This window comes from Chaetodon trifascialis, chromosome 17 (genome assembly GCF_039877785.1).
Source record: "Chaetodon trifascialis isolate fChaTrf1 chromosome 17, fChaTrf1.hap1, whole genome shotgun sequence".
NCBI classification, from domain to species: domain Eukaryota; kingdom Metazoa; phylum Chordata; class Actinopteri; order Chaetodontiformes; family Chaetodontidae; genus Chaetodon; species Chaetodon trifascialis.
This window is the reverse complement of record NC_092072.1, coordinates 11,215,589-11,242,210: the sequence shown is the minus strand read 5'-3', so window position 1 is coordinate 11,242,210 and position 26,622 is coordinate 11,215,589. Positions and strand designations below refer to the sequence as shown.

At 45.8% G+C, this 26,622-nt stretch overlaps 1 protein-coding gene across 1 annotated transcript in view; it reads right to left on the bottom strand.

The window, feature by feature from the left end:
* pag1 (phosphoprotein membrane anchor with glycosphingolipid microdomains 1) overlaps window positions 1-26,622 on the bottom strand; it is a 47,834-nt gene extending 21,212 nt beyond the window's left edge. Inside the window, exon 1 of the mRNA XM_070984832.1 lies at window positions 26,382-26,622. The gene's annotated coding sequence lies outside the window, so the exon portion shown is untranslated. The remainder of the gene's footprint in view (window positions 1-26,381) is intronic.

Genomic DNA, 26,622 nt, shown 5'->3' with positions numbered 1-26,622 from the left:
CACCGGGGACACAAAAACGAAATATGAAGCATTTCCCCCCCTGAGCAGATAAACGTTTCAGTCCCTGAAGATTCAAATAGATACAACAGCCATGCAAGCGTCTTATCTTTCATCCTGCATAGCGTGCTGAACGTTTGCACACATGTTAGCTCTTTCTTTTTCCTTTTTCTCTGAATGCGGATTGTACCACAATGAAAACATGTCACCAGAGATGAACTGTATCCTCCTCTCGTATTTGTATATTTTATGGTAAATCTTTCACGACCACATTTTGCAGAACGGCAGGGTGGTCCTGCGGTTAACCGGAGAATGTGGTTTCAAGGATCCAACCTCGCCTGAGTCCCAACCAGCTGCAAAGCCCCGAAGCAGCAACATGTGTCTTCCGTCTTCACCATAAATGACAGCCTTTCTGCACGCTGTCCTGAGTCACTGCAGTCCACAGAGGCTCTGTGTGCAAATGCAGGGTTTGTGTAAACATGTGTGTGCGCCTGTAAAATCTGCCTCCAGTTAATGTCACACAGCGCCGTGGGAAAGAAGCGTTTCCTGTCTTCCTCCCCTGTATTTTTTTCTCCCGAGGAAGCTGACGACCATGACGTCTTGGAAAGGCCTGCAGATGTCAAACCAGAATCTACTGGATTTGAACTGGATGAACACAAAGCTGCAACTCAGGTGAGGCTGGAGCTCTGAATTTCAGGCAATTCTTGCGACAAATAGAAGACAACAAGCTTATATTTGGGGTAAATTGTTCACAGTTTGTCTTAATTTCTCTGATTTTTGCATCTCTGGTGAGCTTTTCCCTCTCCTACTTCTTATCTACGCTGTTATCGTCCTTTTTCCCCGACGCCCGAGGCCGTTGCTTTGCATTTAAATCGTTTGGACGTGATTTTGCGAGTGTTCGTTCAACTAGGCTCAACAGTGTGTGACTGTGAGCCGCTACCACACTCTACAGAAAGCATACTCACTCTCTCACCCTCAAACACTTAAAACCTTTCAATTTCAGTTCCCCTTTTCTCCTTCCCTCGCTCTTCGTGAAGCACAGCTTTCTCAGGCTCGCATCGTTGTGTCTCACAAGATAAATCTTTCGATTTCGATGCTATTTCACACACTCCCTCCGCTCCCTGAAAAGGGGAAGTGTACAGCGTTGTCAGCGTTAAGAACCTCGCCCATTACTAAAAACATCATTGTCAGCAACTCCCAAAACTATGACAAGCAAAAACTTTCCCCGCCCAGCGTTAACGCTCATGGGGTTTTTTTGCCACGCTGCCTTGCAAGAAAACATACATTGAAATTTAATGAACTGAGCTAAATTCTACACAAGCCTTTCTTTTTTTTCCATTCTCCACCTCCTGACGAAGCACTTTTACTCCCTCCGCTCCAGCAGAAAAACGCGTGCTGTCATTGTCTGGAATGGATTAGCTTTGCGACGGCGCCGCAGCTCACCTAATGACACGATGCTAAAATAAAAAAAAAAAAAAGAAACTTCAGTAATTGTGCAGCGGAGCAATTTTCTGTGATTAAACAAACCAGCCAGGTGTGTCATCCAAATATGTAAATGTGAGCGCGGAGCGTGAAAAGAGAGACGGATGGCTGTAATGATTTCAGGGATTGTCGCTCTCATTGTAAGTGACCTTCTCTGCAAACATGAATGGAGGGTGGGGGGGTGGGGGGGTTGCACTGAACTGTTGAACTCTGGGAATTTGAGGATGAGAAGGGCAGCAAAGTGCTAACAAAGTGTGTTCATGTGTGAGCGTGTGTGTCTCACTTGCTCGCAACTAAATTGATGCTGAACTTCAAAAACAAACAATTACACACACACACACACACACACACACACACACACACACACACACACACACACACACACACACACACACACACACACACACACACACACCTCTGATCAGGAAGCGGCAGATTTATTCAGCGCTGAACGACTGCATGCATACAATTTCTCTATCACTGTCACCTTGAGATGAAGATTAGCATTAGAGTGAATGAGGAGCAGATCCGACCACATCATTATTCAGTGGCATTGGCCTTTATGTGTTGAATAGCCGCCAAGATAAAGGGATTATCGGGGTGGATAGAATAGGATGAGGGATGCTGCATGAGCGTGTGTGTGTGAGGTAATTCATTCTGGGCCGCTAATGAGATGCAACAGATGCCTGGAGACGCGTGATCTCATTCTCGCTCATGCAAACGCGCACGGACGACTTGCACGCACACCGTCGCCATCAAAGACGCATTAACACGCACCCGCATCAGTCTTTCCTCTTCCAGGTCTTGCAGACACACCCCAAAGCCGTGGAGGCTGCACACCGTCGCCGCCGCTCTGAAAAACTGCCACGCAGCACTTCATTTATCTCCTCCTGTGACACCAGCCTTTTGGACAAAAGGCACAGGCCAATAGTGGGAATTAATAGGAGGTGTGTGTCTGTATGTGTGTGTGAGCAGGCGAGCAACTGAAATGGAAATGTGTTCCTTCTTTACAAGGGTCTGACCACAGCAGGGGTGGGTTTATTAGGCGACCCAGACGGGGAGAATGGCGGGGGGTCGGACCCTTTCAACCCTCCGCAGCGCTGGACTATAACACATTATGGCTACGCATGAGAGGGAACACAAGTCTGGTGTGCTAATGAGTGTGTGTGTGTGTGCGCATATTTGAGCAGAGGTTAAGGAGCAGAGAGGAGGGATGAAGGGGAAGAAGAAGTGACAAAGTGAAGGAGTGGAAGGAGGCCGGGGCGTGCTTATGCAGCTTGTGACCTTTTGATGGGAGCCATTTTTCAGACATTCTTCCTCTGGCTGGAATGGCTTAATATCGCACCGCATGCACATACACACTCAGGCCGCTTCCTCCCGATCTGGTCCCGGCCATGCACGTCTAGCTTGTCCTCCACCTCACACAAACCACCAGTTCTGTCTTCCCCGTCCTCTTTGTCTCTGTTTAATCTGCTGGTCTGCTCTCCCTCCACCTTTCTCTCCTCGCCCTTACGCCCTCCACCTCTCCTCTCACCTCTCCCTCCGTCCCTCCACAGCCTCGTCCCTCTCCAGCATATTCAACACGTCTGCTACACCATAAAGATATGGTAAAATATGGAAGCCTGCAGGGGCTCAAAGGGCATATCTACAATCAGGAACAGCAGCTGGGGGTGGGGTGGACGGCTGGGGTGGCCGTGGGGGGTTGCAGCCAAACATTCGTGGCAACCTCTATAAGGGCTGAGGAGGAGGAGGAGGTGGGGGTGAGAGGGGGGTGCTGCGAGACATGGCAACCCTCAGACAGCAATCTTCAGATTTCTGGTTAAATCCGTACGCTTGAGCAACTCTGGGAGATTGCACGCAGCAGATACGGCTCTGCTGCCGCCTTTTTCACAATTCCATTTGATTTCTCATTTCATGAGCCGAAAGCTTTTTCCGTATTTCATGGCGGTAAGTAGGAAAGGTGTTTCAGTGATGAACAAACACTCGAGCCCTGAGAGGAGGAATCGAAAGCAGCAGCAAATTGGAAGAAAATGTGCATAAAGTTTTGTTTTTTTGTTCCTATTTTAAAGGCCTGGCAAAATATTTGGATAGTAGGATCAATTGCTTTTTAGCAGCTGGATAGCTCACCTTCGCTTAAAGGCTGGAAACTTTTATCCAAAGGTTAACAAAATATGTTAAGCTATGATTTTTGGGCGATTTCTTGGCTGAGGACCTCCTTCCTCATCACCGCGAGGTTGCCAGGTGGAGACTCCAGGAAGTCACTGCACCTGGCCAAGAAATTGTCTGGCACATTATACCTGTGAAACCACAATGTGTTATTTTAACACTGAGGTTTTCATACAGAGTAAAAAGACAAGGTTTAACCTATTTAATAATGAGCTTCAGGCAGATTTTGTTACCTTCAGACCGAGCCAGGCAAGCTGTTTCCTCTTGTTTCCACTTTTGCGCTAAGCTAAGCTAACCGTCTGTTTGCTGTATAGACACAAGAGTGGGATCAATCTCATTTCTAAAACCATCAAGCTCCTTTAAGCTGATAGTCAAAGTATGCAGCCTGCCCCACTGCTATCACCTGTTGTTTGCCTGTGAAGACACCAAACACAGAAATGCTCTGCAGATGTCTCTCTTACAACCACGACTGGAGCCAAAAGCTGCATAATCACCCAGCTGAAGCTCCCTTTTCCACAAACTGCTTTCTATATTCAACAGCTGCATGAACTAGATGCCAAATCATGTATAATAAATATATAACAGGATAGAATATTTATTTACAAAGCGGCGGTGGCTGCCACAGCCCCTCTCAAATCAGTTAATGGGGGCGGCTCAGTGTGTCCCAAGGGAGAGCAGAAAACCAAATGAACCAACTGAATGTGCATCAGAGCAGCAAACTGAACGCCTGCTGGTGGCGGAAAATCTGCTGTCAGTCACACACACAAACACAATTATTTACACGTGCACGCACACTCGGGAATTTAGACACAAAAAATACAACGAGAAAGGGACACACACACACAGTCATCTGAATAGAGATGAACCAATTAGCAGGCGACAGACAGCAGCGTGACAGAGAGAGATGGAGGGAGGAAGGAGGAGTGAGCGAAGGGAAAGAATACATTAAAGCCCTCGGCGTGCGGGCGGCAGCCTGAGAGGGAAATGCAACCGAGACACCTTCACACTCTCACACTTTCAAGGGAGCTGAGGTGGCCAGAGGCAAATCCATCCTGACACAGGGGGTGGATAATGTGGCAAAATGTGTGGAGAGAGCAGGACAGATAGGGGTGACACTCACTGATATTATTCACAGAGTGACACTGAGGAGGGAAAGGAAGTGGAGCACACAGCCAGGCTTTGAGAAAATGAATTGTGCTGAGTGCAGATGGGCGACAGTTCAAAGGAAAATCCATCGGCGTCAGAGCAGCTTCGGCGCTGGAACCAGAACTTTTGATAATTCATGTCAAGTCAAGCAAAAATGCCGAAAATTCTCTGACAATTTGGGGGCAATTTAACATTTAATACACCAGCCAATTAACCAATTAATGATGAAGGACACCTGTAGAGGGGAGACCTCCATCAAGGGCAAACACAAAACACTCTTTGTCTCTGATTTCTATTCCAATTTCCCTGTCCTTTACACACCACTGCCCACCACTCAGAACACACACACGCGTCTGAACTCTAACCATACACACACTCTTCCGGAGTGCCCCTCGATATCAAGAGCCATTACATTACAGCGTTTGTAAATTACCTCTCAGCGCTCCTGACCGCACACTCATATTTGGCCATTTAGCAAAGCCCCGGACACTTAACACACTCTACACAACACACACACACGCCACGCTGCTGACCCCTCGAGTGCTGCTGATGGTGATTTCTCCAGTTGATATCGCCTTGGTGAAATGTGTAATGCAACATATGACATCATGTTATCGTGATAATGATTTGTCTATATGGTTTGGTGGTTACTTAAGAACTTTGTGACTATCAGCATCACATCAATTACTGTGAATCAGCTGATCAGAGCAGACAGGATGTTGGGTAGATGGCGACAATTTCTCAAAAGAGGAAGTCGATTAAAGGAAAACAGACAGAGAGTCTTAGATGTTCAGATGCTGAGTGAAGTTAACCAGCTCACGATCTCTGTCTCATCCTCTCGATCCAACAAAGCTCAAAAATAATGAAAGAAATCTTTTAAAAATAACCCAGCTCAGCTTCGTGTGGCTGTTGCTTCTGAAGATTGAGGGGAGACAGGAAAGGCTACCAGTTCACCGTCAACTGACACAGCAAGGAGCATGAAATCATCGGGTGAAGGAGGAATTAACAGCGTGAGCAGAGCCAGAGAAGAGATTGCACATTTGGTCCTAAGCTGCTTGGGCACAAAAAAGGCATGTGCAATCCCTTCGCTTCCAATAACAAACATGTTAAACACGATTTCCTAGAAATATACAATAAAGTTTGGAAACTTGAATTTGCAAATGCACTCATGATGTGTTCAGGGACGTACCGTACACGTGAGCTCCAACAGGAGTCCGCTCAAGGTTAAAGAGTCCATCAGGATGTGTGTGTTTGTGAGGGGGTGAAGTTTGACCAGGGGTAAGCTCTGGTGTGAGGACAGTTGCCAATTGAATTCCAGTGAGAAGTCTAAAAATATCCTAAACACACACACACACACACACACACACACACACACACACACACAAACAAACACATGCACATGTACCTTCCCAAACAAATAAACAAGGGAACAGAGGATAGACAGTGGGATTCCCGTGAGGAATCAGTGGAATGTAAACAGGCCACCCACTCTCTCTCTCTCTCTCTCTCTCTCTCTCACACACACACACACACACACACACACACACACACACACACACACACACACACACACACACACACACACACACATTCAAAGTGCTTAATCAGAGGCCGTGAGACGACGGCCTCATCTGGAAAAAGATGCCCCAGAGAACAGTGCAGTTTGTTGGGTTTGTCCTCGTGGTTTTACCCCCTCTGTCCGCACACCGTCCTCCAAACACCCCATGAGAGGCCACAGGAATGCAGCTGCATGCTGGGAAATATGTCAACCTTCACCCTTTTGTTTTGTACTGAACATCCTGTGTACAAAATCTTACAGAATTGCGGGTAAAATGATGCAGCTGCACTCGGCCATACTGAAGACATTAGCGCTTAGGCTGTAGCTAAACTAAAGGGTACAAAGATTTAATATTATTATCCCTGTGAGTCACACTTACACACACGCAATACTTCATTCTAATCCTGTGCGGGGCTCGGATAAGTGACACCAGCCCTTCTCCCGTTAATAAAACTCTCTGGGTCACATATAATTTCTACAATCCTGAGTGTGCGTGTGTGTGTGCTCAGACACATCATTCAGCAGCAGTTCTCACACACAACATACATTTCAGCTGCGTTAGATGACTAATCAATTGCACTTGTAGCAGAGCTAAACTTTGCAGGTGGCGCGGTGGCCAGTGGCATGAACTCGACATGCTGCTTTTAACAATGCGCACCGAGCTGCCAAACCCCTGCTGTCTTCTACACTTTCTCATCCATATGACGCTATTGTTGTGTTATTAGGCCTATGGCCCACATAACCAGCTGCTCTAGAAATGACTTTCTGGGTCGTGGGGGGATTACTGTAGGGCTAACGTCGCAGCACGAAGTCCTGGGGGCCGCAAATGGGTCAAACGCTGCCTCGTTTCAAAAGCGGCACAAACAATGAAACACCCGGCACGAACCTTGGTTCATTGTTGGGAAATCAGAACTTCACAAGGCGGCTCGTTGCACTTAATTAGCAGGAACATGTCTAGACAAGCGAAAGTAAACAGCAGCTAATTTCCTGTGTTTTGGCTTCTCCTGACCCTGTCCTGTGGTTAGCTTTGCTGCTTAGCTTAGCAGAGTTAGCCTTCCTTCTGCTTGTGGCTATGGCAGCTATTGTTCTGCTGACAGGCCACTAATAAACAGCCGGTGGCACCCCATGTTCCTGCTGCTAAACTAGCCACAACCGCTGCAAATAAAGCTCCCTGGGACCTTGAAGTCGTCTGCCTTTGAAAGGGTGGATTCCCATTGTTTCAAGTTGGGCATCCTTTCTTTAGCACAGAGAGAGGCTGCGCTCATTTCAGCTTTCAAGTCCTTTTATAGAGTGTTTTGATTGCAAAAACCGGCTGGCACGTTTGTTTAGAAAAACCTCACGGGTGAAGGAACAGGAATACATCAGAGGACATAAAAAAAAGCCACAAAGGATCACACTATTTTTTGACAGCGAGCAGGAAAAGTTATGTGTAACTTTTAGTACTGACTTCTGCATAGAACGTATCACACCTTCCACATTGATCTCCCAACTCCATCAATTAAAATGAGAGAGGAGAGACAGTCTGTAGAATAAAACAACACTCTTTATGTGCTTAAACTGGCCTTATACTTCACTGTATGGTCATTATGGCCCATTAAATTAGCCCACAACAGAAAGTGTCAAGCTGAGTCTTATCATGTGAAGGTCTGTATAGGTAAACAGAGTTATAGCAGATGTTTGGAGTCAATCCAAAAAGCCCCCACCTCATCCTCTAAGATTTCTACAGGAAATGACACAGATTGAGTGGAAGGGAAGTAGAAGAAGACATGAATTGACTGCAGAAGCACAACAAGCTGCTGGGAGACTCAATCTGACCCCCTGGGAGAAGCTCAGCACCTTTGGGAGGTAAAAACTCTCAGTAGAAAGTTACTGACCTTAGATCTGATGTTTTACAGAAGCACACAGTCCGAACTGAACAAAGTGGCACTTGTTATTCTACTCACAGAAATTCCTATGAATAATTAATCAACGCGTGGAGCTGTTGATCCATATGATGATTCAATAATGAGCTCCATAGCCTGATGCTGGGATTTGCCGAGTGGAGCATCACACAGTCTCTGGGGGGAGATGGATTATATCTGTTGGAAGAATAAGGAGCTGCAGCAAAGACAGGATGTGCAAAAAGGTGCGATGTGTGACATATGTTTGAACCTGGACTCTACCCGGCGACACACATGGTGTCAAATTAGTGCACTGACCCATAGAGAGGAAGTGCTGACAGAGGAGTCAGGCTTGCATGTAGTCTTTCAGTATGTGAAGGCAGCATCATGGTGCTAAAATGACAGGGGGATCGATTTGGTCCACATGTCCACCCATCCATGGACACGTTTCTGTCAAAGAGTGTTTTTATGGCTTTTACTTTGGAAAAAAGTGCCGTTTTCTGAAGTCCTACTGGATTATTTTTAAGTCATTATCAAGTAAAAATACCCCACTAACTATGCAAATACAGCTTTCGTATGCGTAATATCAATAGTATCAACAACCATTTAACCATCAGAGCAAATCTGTTATTTCAAGGCATCATGTTTGGCTTTGATGACATATGGCAAGCACCTGTCACTATGTTTGACCCTACATAAATGTTTAATCAATTAATTAAAGAAACCTATAGAAAACAGCGCCGTCTAGAGCTCAGTCAAAGCTGTGAGGACCAAAGTGAATCCATGATTAGTAGCTGTGTTACTGCAGGATATTAAAGCTCTCTTACCTCCAGTCAGCTGTGATTGAGTCTGTATATTTATAGATATCCATTTGCTTCACACACAACTGTAGAGGTGTGCATGAACGCGCTACGTGTTTTGTTGCACGAACTTTGTTTGCTAACCTCAGTGAAAATCAGTGACGCACACCTTCTGTGTTTTTTGGCACCTGGCATGCCAAAACATGACCCGGCCTACTGTGACTGTGATTGGCTTTGTCTGTTCTTTTTACAAGTGACAGAGGAGACGAGTGCAGGTCATGTCTTTGCCATCCTAGGATAAAAAAAAATATTCTGGCTTAGCTAGTGTAACTGGCAATTCAGATGCACTTGTTTTGTGAACAAATCAGTGCAGATTCCGTAGAACAAAACCTCAACCTCAACCACATTTTTATGCAAATTGTGGCTGTCGGGTGGGACAAAACACGCCTGAACATTAGCGACACGGGCAACGAATTTGAAACAACTCATCGAGAAAGAAGAAATCATTAATGAAGTAGACAGACAGGTAACTTTCTAGGCTACATTTTAGGAGATGTGCAGTCTTTGCAGCTAATGCAGAAATTAACTAGCTCATCTTTATCTGTGTTAACTGAACTTGGCGCTCGCTCTTGTGAAACCTCACATTTGCACGGGTGTGTGTATGACGAACACCCAGGGATCAAGAAAAGCTTGTTAACACCCCTCCTGATGTTCAGAGGTTGGACGCCCACCCCAGATCTTGTTATCACTCCGCAGGCCGCGTCACACCAAAGCGCCGTGTCCCAATAATAGGCTGTAAGAACAACAATGCATAACGGCGGCCTCGGAGCTGCTCAGGGATGCCTCGGAGGGCATCAAACAACCTTGGAAGTGCGGCATGAGAGCGGATGAGAGATGACACACACAAAAAAAAAACACATTACACACCGATTACTCCTGATGACTGGCTGGCCTCGAACATCACTGGAGTGTCTGGGGCGTGTTTGTTTGTATGCCTGTGTGGGTTTGTCCTTATGACAAGTTAATGCCACAACTCGCATTCTGCAATCATGCTCATGTGTCACTGAGATTGAAATGAGAAGAACGGACGGCTGTGAGGGTTAGAAGTCGCTGTCAATATCTACTACAGTGACAAAAGAAGAAGCCTATAATAATCTTATGGTAACCACACAGTAATCTGAGAGTTACTACAGCCTACAAACCTGTGTTTATCCTTCATATCTGGCAGGCTTATGTAAAGTAAATAATCTACTAAACCCTATTGTCACCTTTCTTTGCAGAGCTTTATGTTTCACCTGCCTGTGTTCATTTGGTGTGAGATGGCTTAATGTTAGTGTGTGTTTGCAGGAAGTCCCAGGTAGACTGTGACTAAAGCAGTGCCAGCTGCTGTGAATGCCAAAGCAGCGAATCACTGGCAGCAACTGAGCGATGAGCAGCAGTGCACACACTCTTTAACACACACAATGTGGAGGGAAAGTTGTGTGTGCGGGTCCTCCTGCTCATTCGTCGTAATTCTCCCATAATCCTTTACTCTACGAAATGACACAGCTGCCAGACATATCCTCTTTGCTGGCGCCTCAAGCCTCCACTCCTTTCCTCTCTCTCTCTTTCACACACACACACACACACACACACACACACACACACACACTCTACAACCACAACACAACTTAAAACAATATCCACCCCGATGCCGCATCATGATTATTTATGCACCAGTAATAGTAAACGACAGTGTGTTGGAAGGATGCAATTGACTGCAGCGCACAAACGCGCTCATTCATCACCAGGACGACTCGATAACTGTAAACAAACAGGAACTCCATTCACAACGTACCATTTCTCATCTGCTAATTGCGACAGAATAAAAATCACTGGGCTGACTCGCAGTGGACGAAGCAAGATGAAACGGCGCGCTCGCTTCCTGTTTGCCGGGACAGAGCACGTCCTGTTCATGCAGCGGTTTAATCCAACGCACACACAAACTTTGCTTCCTAATCCCCAAATCGTTGGGTATTAGACTCGGTATTAGCATCTGCAAATCTTTGTTTGTGGAGTGCCTTTTTGAGTCGTACCTACTAAGGAAAACTGACTTGTACATAATAAACTCAGCTCTAAGAAAGCTCTTTTGCCACATCGCTGCTTTTGTGCATAAGCCTCACGACTCCTTTAAAAACAATTACATTTTAAACCAAAACGTATAAATAAGGTGAAATCGATACTCAGACTTCTCCAGGTACAAAACAGAGGGGAGGAGGGTGAGGAAAAAGGGCAGGAAATCAGGATACGTAGCACCCACATGCCTAGCTGGCACTTTGGTGATGCCAGTCTGTCCATCCATCCCCTAGCAACCCTGTAACCCAGGGCGACGGGGCCTTGACGATGAACAGACAGAACTCAGTGGTTCTCCATTTGCTTGTTGCCAAGAGGCTGATAATGCAGACCTTTCAGCTCCGCACACACAGAGAGAGACAGGCACACACAGGCAGAGGACGACTTGTGTATGCAAGAAAACACAATGCAAAGGCGCGGACTGACGCCTCCTGCAAATACGTAAAGGGACAGAACGTCAAACACAAGCCTGCGCGCACTTGAGTACGGACACGGACGTGTTCCTCTGTGTTATTATCCAAGTGATTGAGTTACTGAGACAGTCAATATGCTACCTCACATTGAGAAAAGAGAAATCGATACTGTTACACGATCCATGCAATTCATCAGCAGCTAACAGCATAAGACTATTCAAGAAGACTGTTTAGGAGCAGTCAGCAAACAAGAGCCAAAAGACACACGAAGAGGAGACACGCTTCTGTCAATAACAGCGTCGAGGAGTGCCAAGTCCACATCAATTTGCAAAAGAATAAGAAATCTTTGCATTTACAAATCGCAAACCAGATTTTGTGGAGTGATTCAACGGCGCCGTGATCCGCCTGCCTGCAAATTCCTGTTGACTGAATCCGTGCATGCTCGGCTGACAATGTCAAGTTCGTGAAGCGCCAGCGGGCTAACTCCGTGAGAGCAAATGAGCGGGCTATATGTTAACTTCCAGCCATCAGCGGATGCAAGACGACGGCGTGGAAACAAGTGGTAAAAAAGCTCGGAGTGAACCGGCAGCGCCGACGTCAGAGCAAATGGGATGTGAAGTTTCTGGAACAGCCATGGGATCGTTGGGAGAGTGCTGCAGGGGGGCTTTAGGTTACCGTCTCCGCATGGCGTCTGTTTACGGATAGAAAGCACTCATCTGTATGCATTAACTGACAGCTACTGTGCAGCTAGTTTCAGCATCTCACGGTAGAAAATCACACATTCTCCAAGAGTTTGCCTGTTAATTGTCCCTGCAACGCATCTCTGCAAAAACAGCCAGGCAAGAGTGTGATTGTGTCTGTCTGTCTGTCTGTCTGTCTGTCTGTCTGTCTGTCTGTCTGTCTGTCTGTCTGTCTGCAGAGTATGTGTGGCTTAACAGGCAACGCAGAGTCATTAGCGGTGTAGCTTTCAGCGTACAGCATGCTTAATGAGAGGGCAAGGCCACGCTGTCTGAGTGATTAGTTACTGTGGAGGATGAGGGCCAACACTAATTTCTGTGTGTGTGTGTGCACGAGGCGGGGGGTTTGTACATTTGTGTGTTTGGAGGGAAAAGAGGTGCTGGACCATTAGTGTGTGTGTAAAACTGAGACAGACAGGCAGAGACACATCTATTTGAAAGACTCCAGCCTACGAGAGATAGGTCACTTTTCGTCTCATATGAAACTCCTTGTGTCATGCACCAACGGCTGCAGAGCAACATTTCCTGGAAGCCCAAACCAACGAGGTACCGCTGAGAGCTAACAGACACAGCCAGAGATCTGTGTTCAAAAGCCAAACCCAACCCGCTTTGTTTTTTTTATGAGGCATTGTGTGGCTGAGAGGAGCCTAAAAATAACCTTCATAACATGGTTGAAAAGAAGCTAATCCCCCAGCCTCATTTGTTGCTCTGACTCAGGCTTTTAATTTACCACTTTATGGCCGGGTGTGTGTTTATTGCCACGAGTCGGCGAGTATGTGTGCCGCAGCGCGAGGAAGGGGAGAGGTGACTGTGCGTGGCGGGGAGAGGAGCAAACTGACAAATAATGTACACGGAGAGCTGTGGTGGAATTCCCCCATCCTGCGTCTCTCCTGCACTGCAGCAGCCACTGCAGCCTGGTTTTATCAAACGCGACACAGGAGGACTGAATGGGCTCTATTTACTGAGAGATAAAAACAGGCCTCATCAGCCCATCCTTTACCGGCCCTGACAGCTTGAGAGGGAACAATCCTCGAAACATTCATTTACATTAGAGCGAGAATGCAGCAGCAAAAGCACACAGCGAGAGGAGAAACAGCCACAAACAGCCACATCTGCAGGCGCAGACTCCAGATCAGCTCACATTAGTAACATTTTGGTGAACCATGATGATCTTCAGTGCACCTTTAAGCGCAGGTTAGCAGCTGAATAAAGCTGATTAATCAATTAGTTGATAACTGACTGATGGTTTCAGTGAGGATTTGCTGTTATTCTTCATAGTATATTATCATAAACTGAATATCTGTGGGAAATTTGACTAATCAGTGAAATTGTCTGCAGATTATTAAATCCACAATCACTTCAATGCTTTTAGCTAGATGCTAACATCAGCATGCTGACATGCTCACAATGACGATGCTAACATGCTGATGTTTAGCTGGTGTAACGGTTGCCATTATCAGCGTCTTAATTCAGCATGTTAGCATGCTAGCATTTGCTACTCAGCAATAAAAACAAAGCCTGGCTTGCAGGTATTTGGTTGTAAACCAAACTATTGGATAAATTCAAACTGAACTGACCTGTTGATGGTGCTAGAGGAGACGTAAAAGGGTCACTAAAGTTTTTAGACGAGACATTTTGCTAAAAGCCAAAAATGTCACCCAGGAAGTGTTGGTGGGATTCAGCATCTGGGGAGCACAAACGTCTGTGCTTAATTCAGTGCAGCAGTTGTCGAGGTTGAGCTTGTCTCAGTCTGGTCCAAAGCGGTGGTCCGACAGGCTGAACACAAGGATCCAATTTTCTAATCAGGCACTCATTGACTGCCAAAAGACGTTTCATTGATGCTCTGAGATTCCTCAGATGCTCCAAATGTTTTCCAAAAACTATAAAGGATTATGTTCTCCCTGCAGGATTAGGAAACCTGGCGAGAAGGAACATTTTACATCTGAGGGCTAAGAAAGTTATGAGTGTTATGTCTAGTGAATCAGCATCCAGTAGGTCTGATTACAACTTGGATTTCCTGCTGTCACTTCCTGGTCTGTCTGACAGTTGCCATTCGGCTCATTTCTCCAAATTCCTCCTCTTCCTCCCTGTTTTTTCCTCCATCCTCCTCACATTCCTCTGGATCCAGAGACGCTGCTAAATTCATTTTTCTGAACAAGTCTTACCAGAACCTCCACCTCGAGTAGAGCCTTTGATAAAGTTCGACTGTGATCCCCTCACATCCTCTAAGGGAGGCTTCGCGTTCACTTCTCTGCTGCGTACAAAGAGCGTTTGCAGCTGATAAGAGAAGGAAAGTATCCCAGAGAGTTGAAGCCCAGCATTAGAAATCAGTCATCTACACCACGCTTCCTCCTAAACTCTGTCATCTTGAAAGAACACACTGGAAAGCACTTTTCTCCCATCGCTGCACAGGGTTCCACTTTGTTCTCATCTCCCCTGTCCTTTCCTATTTTCCTCCTCTCTTCTTGTCTCCTTGCTCCTCTTTTCATCTCCACAACTTCCTTCTAATCCTCCATTTTCTCTCCCTTTTCTCCCCTCCCATCATTTACTCTCCTTTTTTCCTCCTCTGCTCGGCTCCTCGGTATTCGTAGAAAGCTCAGGGGCCTGGCTCCGGTTCAAAACCTTTTTATGTCGCTGTTCAGTGCAGCTCAGCAGGGCACCCTGCTGTGGTGGGTCTTAAAAAGGTCCAATCTCCCTCTCCCTCTCTCTCTGGCATCCGGATCCCTTCCTTTACCCGAAGCTGGAAGGTAAACCACTTTCATCTTCCCCTCCCTCTTTTTCTTCCTCTTGTCCCACCCCTGCTATCCAAAAAGAGGTGCAGCTTCCACAATGCAACTTAGGCGTTTACGCTTTGTAGACATTTTTCAAACGTGCTACTCCCTGGGCCACATGTACACTCTTCACAGCCTCACTGAGCTGTGCAAAAAAAACATTACAAAAGTTGAAGATAAGCATTTGACAAAGCTGAGTGTAGATTCACCTACTGTCACTTCTCAGCAGTCAGCAGCTGGATTTTTGCAATACAACCAACAACTATTGTTCTGCTCATAATTTTGTCTATTACTTACCCAGCAGTCAAAAACCCAAACATGTTCAGGTTACTCTCATAGAAAACAACAAAAAAACAGCCAATTCTCACATTTAAGAGGCTGAAAAATGGCTGAAACAACTGATCGATTATCAAAATGACAGCTGATTAATCAACAAGTGGTTTCAGCTGTACTTTATTTGAGACTGGCTATTGTTTGAAAATGTCCTAAAATAGTGCTGATGCGTGATCTTTGGTTCCCATACCAAAACAATACTGCTTTGCATGACTTCCTCTTAGGAACATATTTGCTTCCTATTATTCATTTTAAAAAAGTTTTCTAAAATGTCAAGTACTGTCTAAAACACACGCAGACATGCACTGACTTTGCCTAAAAAAAAAAAACAAAAAAAAAAAAAAACAGGCAAATATGTGCAAAAGATTTCCATCAAAAACTGAAGAAAGAGTGAAAAGAGTAAGTTCCAACTAACGCTTCATACATTATTTACTAAAGATTTCATAAGCAATTGTTGTGAAACATATTTTGCACGACTGGATCACTACGAGCACTAACCACTGACCCTTCATTAACAACTAATTAACCATCAATAATCAATAGCTTAATAGATTCCCAACATTTCTAACAACATTATTAACAAATACAAAGGATAAACTCTGGTCCAGGAGATCTTTCACAGCCTTTTTTTAAATTAAAGGATTATAATTTTTCATCTAAAGCATGAGTACATTTATTAACCATTAATAAAGCCATTTGCAATAACAATAATGGGCCCCAAAAAATGAATCAAAGAAGAAGTATAGAGCTTTTCTGCACAGCTCCAACTGTCCAAATAAACCACATTTCTTTGAACATGTTCCATAAAATAGTTCTTGAATAAACAGAACTGCACGTGTTCTTGATGGGCAGCAGGGAGTGAAACTGTTAGCACAGTGAACGTGCCCAACCCTTTAAGTTTTCATCAGGGAATCTAAGAACAACATCAGGGACTGACTGTCCGGGAGCTGAAAGGCCCCTAACTTACCTCAACAATCAACTCTTTGTTCTCCCACTTGGCTCGAACATCTTTCTCCAAATCTATTTACTCATTCATTCAGGACTCTCTCTGTCTGCGCCGCTCTCTGCCTATCTCTCCCTCTTTTTTTTCTTTCCTTCCTTAACGTTTTGACATTGCCATTGTCTACTCCTGGATCGTGAAGCATATTTACCAGCAGCCGGCGGAGGCAAACAAGCAGCCTATTCAAAGAGCTCGGCAGTGACAGAGATGGAGGAAGGAGGGAGGAGGATGGAGTGGGAAAACACAGAGGGAGACGGAGAGTAAATTCCCTGGATGACTGGCGGATCTCAGTCAGCAATCCCCTCATTTCAGAGAAAATGCGACATGTGCAAACAATGCTAATGGCTATAATTGCATCCATATCAAGATTTCCTTCAATTCGCATGTTGCAGATTGCTGCACATAATGCCCTTTAGCCCATTAACAAACACTGTCCCTGCAATAAACAGTCATTTGCAATAAGGATAACGGCTACTCTCCAGAGAAAAATTGATAAAAGCAGCCACTCACGTCCTCTGTCCGAGCCGAGCCAGATAATAGTTTCAAGCAGTCGTACGCTCTGATCCCGGACAAATCAAAGCTGATCACTTCCTTCACTGCTCATGCTGAAGTGAGGACAGAGCTCAGTGATCAAAGAGATAACTGAACAATAAATTGGGAAGTGACTTTATCTTTCATTGTTTCATAGTCGCTGGTTCCTTATTGAAGATTAGTTGAATTAGTGTCATTAGTAGCCTCAGATGTGGAAGCGTCCTCGTTGATCAACCCACAAAGACAAGATATTTAATACAAATGACCTTAACAGCTGTGACAGCTGGACCTGTGGCTTACATGCACACAAATTCTCAAGCCCTCACGGTAATTTGTAGCTCCTGTAGAGAAAGGAAGCGGACAGCTTTATCTTTGTTGGTAATACTGTCATTTACAGTGTAGAGCCCAAAATACTTTCACACACTGCTTCTCAGATGCTCTGGTGTCATGATTATATGATCAGCAAGGCTTTGCTAGCTGGTGTCTTCCATCTTTGTTTATTAGCTTAGTTTGTCAATAAGCATGCATAAGGCAGCGACTGTGACCAGTGCTAGCATGTTCCCATTTGGCTAACATGTTAGCGGATAACTCACCAGCTAAGGTTAATTGTTATCTTTGGGTTTTGGGGGGGTTTTTTTGGGACTCAAACGGATGATGGAAACAGAAAAAAACATTATAAATGAAAAATACTCATCAATTGCAGCCTCATGCAATCGAATTTATAACAGAGTGAGTTTCCTTCTGGCCTCTTGGCTTTTACTGTACACCGCCCTGCTCATGCTCAATTCTCTGAACGCTATCCAATCAACCAAAAAAAACTTAAAAAAAACAACATTTGACCCTGGAGAGCTCTACCCTTCACTTCATTTCCCACATTTCACGCCTTTTCTTTCCTCACCTGTCTTTCCTTCACCGTCTCTCGCCACATATCTACACTGACAAGTACAAATCACTTGGGAAACAGCGTTTGAAATGGCTGGCCATGTAATTTCGGCCTTGTGCTATTGCATTTTATCAGAGTGCACACATAGCAGAGCATGTATCCACACCTTGTTTGTCTAGGGCTTATATTAATACGCCGGTGCCCGCAGAGATAACGGGGGCATTTCCTATTATGAGCCTGCTTGGGAAAAGGGAAGAGGGAGGTACACTTTAATTGTAAGCAGGACAGACTGTCTTTGTGTGTGTGTGTGTGTGTGTGTGTGTGTGTGTGTGTGTGTGTGTGTGTGTGCGTGTGCGTGTGCGTGTGCTCGACTGCCTTTGCATTGATGCCAGCGATGCAGGTTTTCAGACACTGAGAAACAGAGAAAGAAGGAAGGTGGTAAGCGAGCACAAGGGGGAAAGGGTAGAGGAGAGAGTGGTGGTAATTACAAAAAGAGGAATGGAAAGGAGACAAATAAAGAGGAAATGTGAATGTGTGTGAGACATGGCGACAAAAGGTTAGAAAGGAGGCGGACAGGAACGCAAGACAAGACGAAGTGGAGGGACATGGGGAGGACGAGAAGGAGATGAGATGGCGGCGAAGAAAAATAGGGCAGACTGGAGAGAAGATGGAATAAACTGATATAAAGTAGAGCGAAAGAAACAAAGGAAGAGGAGGAAAAAGACAGAAACACAGGCAGATCGAGAGAGAAGGTGTGAAACGCTGTCAGCCGGCTCCTCGGTGATGGATGGAAGCCAATCCACCGGCCATCCCATCCTTCATCTGCACAGAGACAGAGCAAACAACCACCCTGCAGAGCACAAAAACCTCAGCCCACTATCACCTGATGTGTGTGTGCGAGCCTTGCCGCTGCGTCCGATTTAGATGGAATATTCTTAAAATGGGCCGAACGCACACTTCATTGCACTCATGTTCGACAAACGCTGAGCACACGCACACAGATGACAGAAAACCAACCAACAATCATCTCTTTGTCTTTTCATCGTGTCCTCAATGACCCTCATTCAGCTTGAGTTATAAACAGCCATGAGCAGATTCGACTTCTCGCCATACACATGATGTCAAACACCTGACTCCATAAACATCTGACGACCTCACTTCCATTGACAGAACACCACCTTGCTCTATTGTGTATTTCTTGCATTATGAAAACAAGAAGGAGTGTTACTCTCTCGCTATTTTCACTGATAGTTTTGCAGGCGAATGTGCCCAGAGAGGGATTCACGGACGGACGTGTGGACAAGGACAAAGGCTTGCTTGTGTGTGCAGGAACAGGTGAGTCCAACAGGAAGACAGATCTTACACAAAGAAACAGATATTGTTCTCACAAACACAAAAAATGAGCCGGCTGCACAGAATACAAATAAGGCTCAGTATGTGTGCATGTATCATATGTGTGTGAACGCTCCCCGCAGTGCTTTAGCCAGCAGAGTGTGGGATGAGGATCCTCCCCTTGGGTAACATTACAGCATCCCATCCCTGCAGTGTGTGACTGTGTGTGGACGTCTGCTGCATCAGCAGCACTTTACACCGAGGGGAAGGGACAGTCTATACGCACTCTGCTCCCTCACCCATGTCTCCTGTCCATCACCTCACCTCACCCCTCCGCTGCGCTCCGCATTGCTGTTGATCATTTGGGGGGCTGCCATGAGCTCGCAAAGTATGCACGGCACATTTCAAAGGTAACAATGGCAGAAGATAGCAGCCCATGATAGCAGCGAGCAGGCAGTCCAACAACATGGACCTGGAATCAGTGAAACCAGTGCAGAGTCCACCACAGGCTGCCAGAGACGGGCAGCTCTATAGGCTCAATGGACAAGTTGCAAAGGGCCCCGCCACCCACTTGTGTAAAAGCTAGCGTTGCACGTTCAATGAGAGGATGAAGCTATCCTTCGGGTACACCATGAGACACCCTGAGAGTGAAATGAGGGAACAGCAGTCAGGTAAGCTGGTGTTCTCCCCTCTCCCAGTTAGATGTCAGGAAACAACAGTGACGTGATGTTGATGTGCTCGTGTGCGGTGCAGCTCTCTCCAGTCTGTCTGTATTGCTAACCTGGCTGGGGAGCACATCTCTTGGTCCGTCTGGCTTGCTTGCCAGCCACTTCCAGGGCTGTGACTGAGTACCTGACAAAGTGAGAGTGAAATACTATTTATTCCCTTTGATAAACGGACGACAGCGTTTAGAAACTGCAACGTGGAAAAGATAAAGGCATCGTGTGTCTGGATCTTTCCAGAAGCAGCCTCTGTGGGAACCAGTCCAGACAATATGGACTCTATGACGTCTATAATCTTAAAACAAGAGAGTGATTATCTTGTCTCTCAGACAAGGTTTAGTTACAACTCTGGACACATGATAATATGAAGCTACATCCAGAAGCCAGTTAGCTAGCTTAGCATATATAGACTGGAAGCAGGTGGAAACAGCTGGCCTGGCTCTTAGCAAGCCAGCTGTTTCCACCTGTTTCCAGCCGTTATGCTAAGCTAACTGTCTCCCAGCTTCATATTTAGAGTACAGACACGAGAGTGGTGTCACTAATCTCATCTAACTCTGGGCAAGAAAGCAAATAAAAAGTATTCCTATAAGCATGAAGGAATAATCCCCACTCAAGAGTTACTAACTTTTATGCCGTCTTCATGACAACTGAGCAAACTCTGATGAAGACCGTGTGATCCAGCTGAAAGCTCTGAATAGAGCTCAACCCTGTCCTCTCTCTCCAAGTAGCTTCTCACATCAGGGGGCGAATACACAACAACTTGTGTTACCCACAATTCCTGGGAAGAGGGTCTCTGATTTCCCATTAGAGCTTCCCCGAGGCAATCTCAGTTAATCGCATCCGCAGTGTTTACTTGCCTCGAACACGCCACACTCTCCCTCACCCCCTCGCTCGCTCTCTCTGTCACGCAGCAGCACAGAGCTGGGGTCTGTTCCTGCGCTGTAGCGGAGAGAGTCTGAACACAACACAAACACAGAGCGGCAGAACCGTCGGACGCTCGCTGAAACCCCCCGCCTAAAATTGCTCAGGGCCACCTTGAGTTGATAACAGTGTGTGGGTCTTTGTGCATGAAAGAGGTAAACAGTCGTGTTATATGTGTGTAAGTGGAAACTGATGTGCAGGAAAGTGTGTTTGAAGTTTGTGTGGGTGTCTTAGACTGGACAGACTGTATCTAATTTATGCATGCCTGTATGCGTTTACAAGGGCTCATATCTGTGTGTGAGTAACCTGTGGGTGCGTGTGTTTATGTCTGCTAGCACGCTGTGTACTTTGGCTGGTAAGTGTGTGTGTTTCTGGGCAGGATCAGGCACGATTCCAACTACTGTGCGTCAAGACAAACAAGTCTGGCTTCAACAATGTGTGACGTGTTGCTTGCAAAGACTCATGCACACACAAACGCGCGCACACACATACACACACGAGACTTGGCATTCCTGAGCTTGGTATGCATGGTATACATAATGAGCTCAGCTGTTTCTTTCCTCCCAGGTGTTACCTCCTGGGATTAGAGGTGAAGCATGTACACACATGCTTTCACACACACGTGCATGGTTGAAAAGAAATGATGCAATAAGAGAATTTTTTTGAAATCATATCACTTTGTTATGTACCACAATTGCAGCCAGAGAATAGAGAAGTAATCAAAATAACAACAGCTGTCAACACTGCCCATATCGGAAGAAATAGGCTTTAATAACACCACAGTCACAAGGCTGTAAAAAGTTTACCTCATTACAAAATCTCTCACTGGAGGATCAACATTTCCAGAGTCTGAAGCTCCAGAAGAAGAAGAGTTTCATCACGGTTCAACGCTTCGATCTATCATTGATCAGCTCGTGTAACGCTTTAGCTGAACATAGCATTAGGTAGTTTCCCTGCCTTAAATAAACCACCATGGGCATTTCCTAATCTTAGTGAAGTGTGAACAAACAGAAATTTGTCATCCATCTTTCTCGCCCTGCGCTGGTTTCGCTGTGGGAATTTGCATTTCTGAGCTCAGCAGCTCTACACCTGCAGAAGACCCACGAGCTGTGCTGAGTGCATCCCTTCAGAAGAAGAGGCACTTTGGGCGCTCTAATGACGAACCACAAATGGGATTTCAAAAAGCATAACAAGTGACCTTTACACTATAAAGAACAAATGAAAAATCAATCCTGAGAGGGTCGATAGCGTTGAAGAGAGGAGCACCAGCGGCCCAAGTGATGCACCGTTGTTCAATATCCTCTTTTTATTCTTAGATGTACTGTCTCACTTTCCATTCTCCTCTTCTGTCACACCCTCCATCTGACTGATTTTCTTCTTCCTTCTTCCCATTTGTCACTCTGAACTCTCTAATCTTCACAAGCACAGGAGACAAGGCCATTGCAGCAACTGCCCCCAATTCGGCTGGAGTGAGTAAGTGCAAAGTTTATGATCATTTCTCCACCCGCAGCCAGCTTCTTTCACTTTCTAAAATGACAGACCTCATATAGCCAAATTACAGATTGAAGATGAACGAGCATTGCTGCATGCAGTCACACTAAATGAAGGGGCTGAGTCTGAAAGATGCCAAATCCTGCTAATGATAATCAAAGCCTTAAATCAGACAGAAATATTTACCATAGACTTGTTGCACTGCAGCTTTGTGAGGCCTTAAATTAAAAGCACTTTGTATAAAGTGTCGGCTCTAATGCAGAAGTGGGAATGGAGCCTTAAACCTTATCAGCTCAGTGCCTGAAGCTGCGTATATGTAATGCTTGCAAATGTTACCAATAGCTACACACAAACCAAATGGGTGTTTCCTTGACAGTTTGCAGCTAACAAGCAATCAGCCCACAGAGGCATCCCTCGACCACATGCTTCTTGACTGCTAAATGGCTTCGGTCTGTGTGAGCGTATTTCCTCTATCTTAGCAAAAAGCCCACATGCAAGGCGAAAACCCACATCTTCCTCAAGTTAAAAACAACAACAGCTGTGCAACGTGACGACAAAGTAGAGGCCCAAAAACATATAAATTCAAGTCTGTGAGAAGCCTTTAGATGCAGCAGGCGGTGCATCTAAAGGGAAAATAATTAGATTCAGCTCCACTATGCGCTCCATTCCAGATCAATGAAAGAAAAATACTCTTTCCAACAACAGCACAAAACAGGATTTTCCATTTTCGCATTAGAATCCTGCTCAATCCAAAGCAAGCCTGACATTTAACAAAAATTACTTAGTAGTCGCAGCAACACGCGCTTCCTCCAGACTCAATCCTGGGCCTAATCCCCCGAGGTGCGCGTTTCAGATGGACAGAGGTGTCAAACAGGGCGTGCAGGGTAATTGCAAAACCTGGTGCGCAGAGCCAAACACTCCACTGTTTGCCTACCAATGATGGGGATGGGGGTCTTGCTTGTTAAAGCCTAAGTGAGTGTGAAATGTGTGTAGTCTGCTTAAACGACATCTTGACAGCCTATGATGCAACGCTACTCTCGCAGCAGTCAGAGTGCGGTTCTACTTTCTGCCATCAGCAGCAGGACCTGCAGGCGTAGTACAGCCACATCACTGTGTTCTCAATCAGTCCAGACTCATTAGGACCAGTTTTAATGAGTGCAGGATTACAGGCAGCTGTTCAGCCTCGCCCCTCCTGAATAGGGAACAGTTCAGGTCATGCAAATGACTTTCAACAAAGTAATTTTCCCCACAAGGTGCTCTGACTCAAAAGCCTACTTCGAGGATAGCACAGGCCTGCTGAGGTTAAAAAAAGCTGATTTGAATCATTCTGCTCTGAAACGCTTCCTGAAAGCAACTGACAAACACATAACAGGAGAGTTTGATGCTTTGGGCAATAGACAGGAGAGGGTTATTAGCTTAGCATAATGACTTGAACCAGGGGGAAACAGCTAGCCTGAATCTGTCTGCCAATGAAACTCACTCATTAACATGTTCTATCTTTTGTTTAAAGGTATATTAAGCAGGATTATCATGCAGACATGGAGCCAAAAACGAGAGTGAATATGGGACTGACTTTCATCTGCTGAGTGCAGAAGGAGAGGATGAGGATGAAGAGCGATGCAGAGCTGGCCTGTTTTCTGTGGGACAGGCAGTTAGCTTAGTTAGCTTGCTAAAGTATCGGCTTGTCCATTAGGAAAAAAGTACTGTTCCTACGATAGTAGCTTGCATTGTACGTTGAAGCAGTGCACTTCTGGTGAAGCGTAAAAAACTGAAGTGCAAAAATGTGAAGTTGTGGTTTTTTGAGCGTTTATGTGCAGGAACTTCCTGCAGTCTCTGCTGGCATAAACACGTAACTTGAACAAAAAAGCAATGTGTTAATTAGAGCGTGTTAAAGGTGCTGGTAGGCAGATCTTTTTAACCTTTGGACGGAGCCAGGCTAGCTGTTTCCCGCCATCTCCAGGCTTTATGCTAAGCTAATGGGCCGCTGACTCCAGCCTCCCATTGAAAAGCAGAGACAGAGATCAACTAAATGTCGCGTTTGGCTGTGATAAAACACAACATAAGCACATAAGCAGCATTTTTAGATTCAGCTGAGCTCAGTGTGGACACAGTCTGAGGCTCCGGTCCAAGCTGGAGGAGAAAATGTTTGGACAGCTTGAGTGCGATCCTTTCATTTAAGGGGCGTGTGAACAAAGGCTACACATATCAACCCAAAACAAACCCCTCCTTGGCCTTGCTGGTGCGGTTTGGTAAACTCCTTGGAGGACGCTCTTGGCCCTTCTTGCGCCTCACTCATCTCCCGTCTTACGGGCAACAGCTGCACGTATCCGACTTTGCCTCCGTCCAAATACCAGCATTAGCAGCGCACTATGAATGCTCTGAAGTTAAAATTGCCACAAAGCGTTTGCCAGGCCGCTGTCCTCTTCTATTCACCACCAAACGCTCGACCGCTGGGAGAGTGGCAGAGATTTAGTCATACACTGACATCCAGCTCTGACCCTGTCGTGTGTGCTATAAGCTGCATTAGCCTGCCAGCCACTTTCTTAACAATGAATACAAAGAAGGGTGAGCATTTTGGGATTTTTTAGCAGCATCTACGTTTCGTTCTCTTGCTGGACTCGAACGCAGCACGTCATTTTTCATGGCGTTCATAAGAACTCTACACTCATTTCAGGCTCGGTTACAGATTTAGGATTCCAAACACGAGTGCCGCCGGTTTAGGCAGAGCGGCGGGTAATTATTGACCGCGTTCCTATTAAGAGATGTCAGGGAAATACCAAATTCATTAATGTTTCAATGAGAAGTGCAGTGAAAGCAAAGGGAAGCTAAAAACAAAGTGCAAATTGTGTCTGCTGAAGCGAATGTCAACTTCTGTGAAAGCCGGTCTGCTGCAGGGCCTGCCAACAGTTCCTATTCAACAACATCAGCAGACTGAGGGAGGAGGGGGTTTCTGTTGGTGGCATTTGGCTCTGTGCGCTTATGTATATGTCTGTCTGTGTGTGTGTGTGGGGGGGGGGGGGGTTGACAGGGAAAAGGGAGAACTGACAGAGTGTGAAACAGGGTGTTTATTTATTTGGCAGGTCGGCAGAGATGAAATTCTTATTTACAATTACAGAGAAGGATGACTGTAGAATACTGTGTGTGTGTGTGTGTGTGTGTGTGTGTGTATGTGTGTGTGTGTGTGTGTGTGTGTGTGTGTGTGCTTCACTATGCATCACGCATGCACATACAGTATGCGTTTTGGTTCGTGTGTGCATGCATTAAAGGAAGGAGATGTACATGTCAGTGTCAATGAGGACAGTGCTGTATATGCATGTCTGCAGATATTCAGAGGGGGCTCGGCAAGATACACACACACACACACACACACACACACGCATCCATAGGGTGTGTGTGAGTGTGTGTGTGCATGTCTGTGATTGAAACCAGTCTATCTATCTGCAACTATGAGGGAAGCCGATTTGCATCTGACAAACAAGTACAGGCGTATCTGTCTTTAATGAAGATCAAATACTTTCCCTTACATGCTGCCACGAATGAGGAGATGATGAAGATCATTTAACCTCAAATATAAGTTTATTAATAGAACTGATTCATGTGGTTTGTCACCGGGGTCATAGGTTACATTTCATAAGCAGTAAATCGCCAGAAATATGCTGTTTTTCCTTAGAAATGAACCCAAAGCCTAAAAGACTGACGGGAGAGAATAAGCTATATGCCGATGTTAAACGACATAGAAAAACTGAAGGCAGAGGAGAGAGTTGCTCAAAAAATATATGAGAGTCATGAAACTGTTTAATATTAACAGAGAACACGAAAGATTTCAGTGGAAGGCAACAAGTCAACCTGCTCCAGCTCGGCTGTCACCGCTCCTCAAGTCAGGTTTCACTGCGACCACTGAGGCTGCCGCAGTCACAACTATACACACTCTGTCAGTGAAGTTTCCCGATGCGTCCACACACACACACACACACACACACACACACACACACACACACACACACACACACACACACACACACACACACACACACCGGTGCAGGAGTGACAGGACAACAACACAACTTTTAACATCCAGATGTGGCCGATAAGAGAGGAGCGCTCACCCGGGGAAGAGGACTGTTCGCGGGGCTCAGCATTCAGCGGCTGCCTCGGCAGAAAGTGGTCGGTTTTGTTTCGTTTCTCCTCCGTATGAAGCTTCCAGCGCTGCGGCGAAGACGTGAGGCTGACGCGGCGTCTGCGGAGACCACTCGGGGCGACGAGACTCCTTCTTCAGCCTGCGCACATTTTGTGGACACGAGGGTCGCGGAGCTGTTCATCAGTCTGCTTCACTCTAAGCTGAGCTCC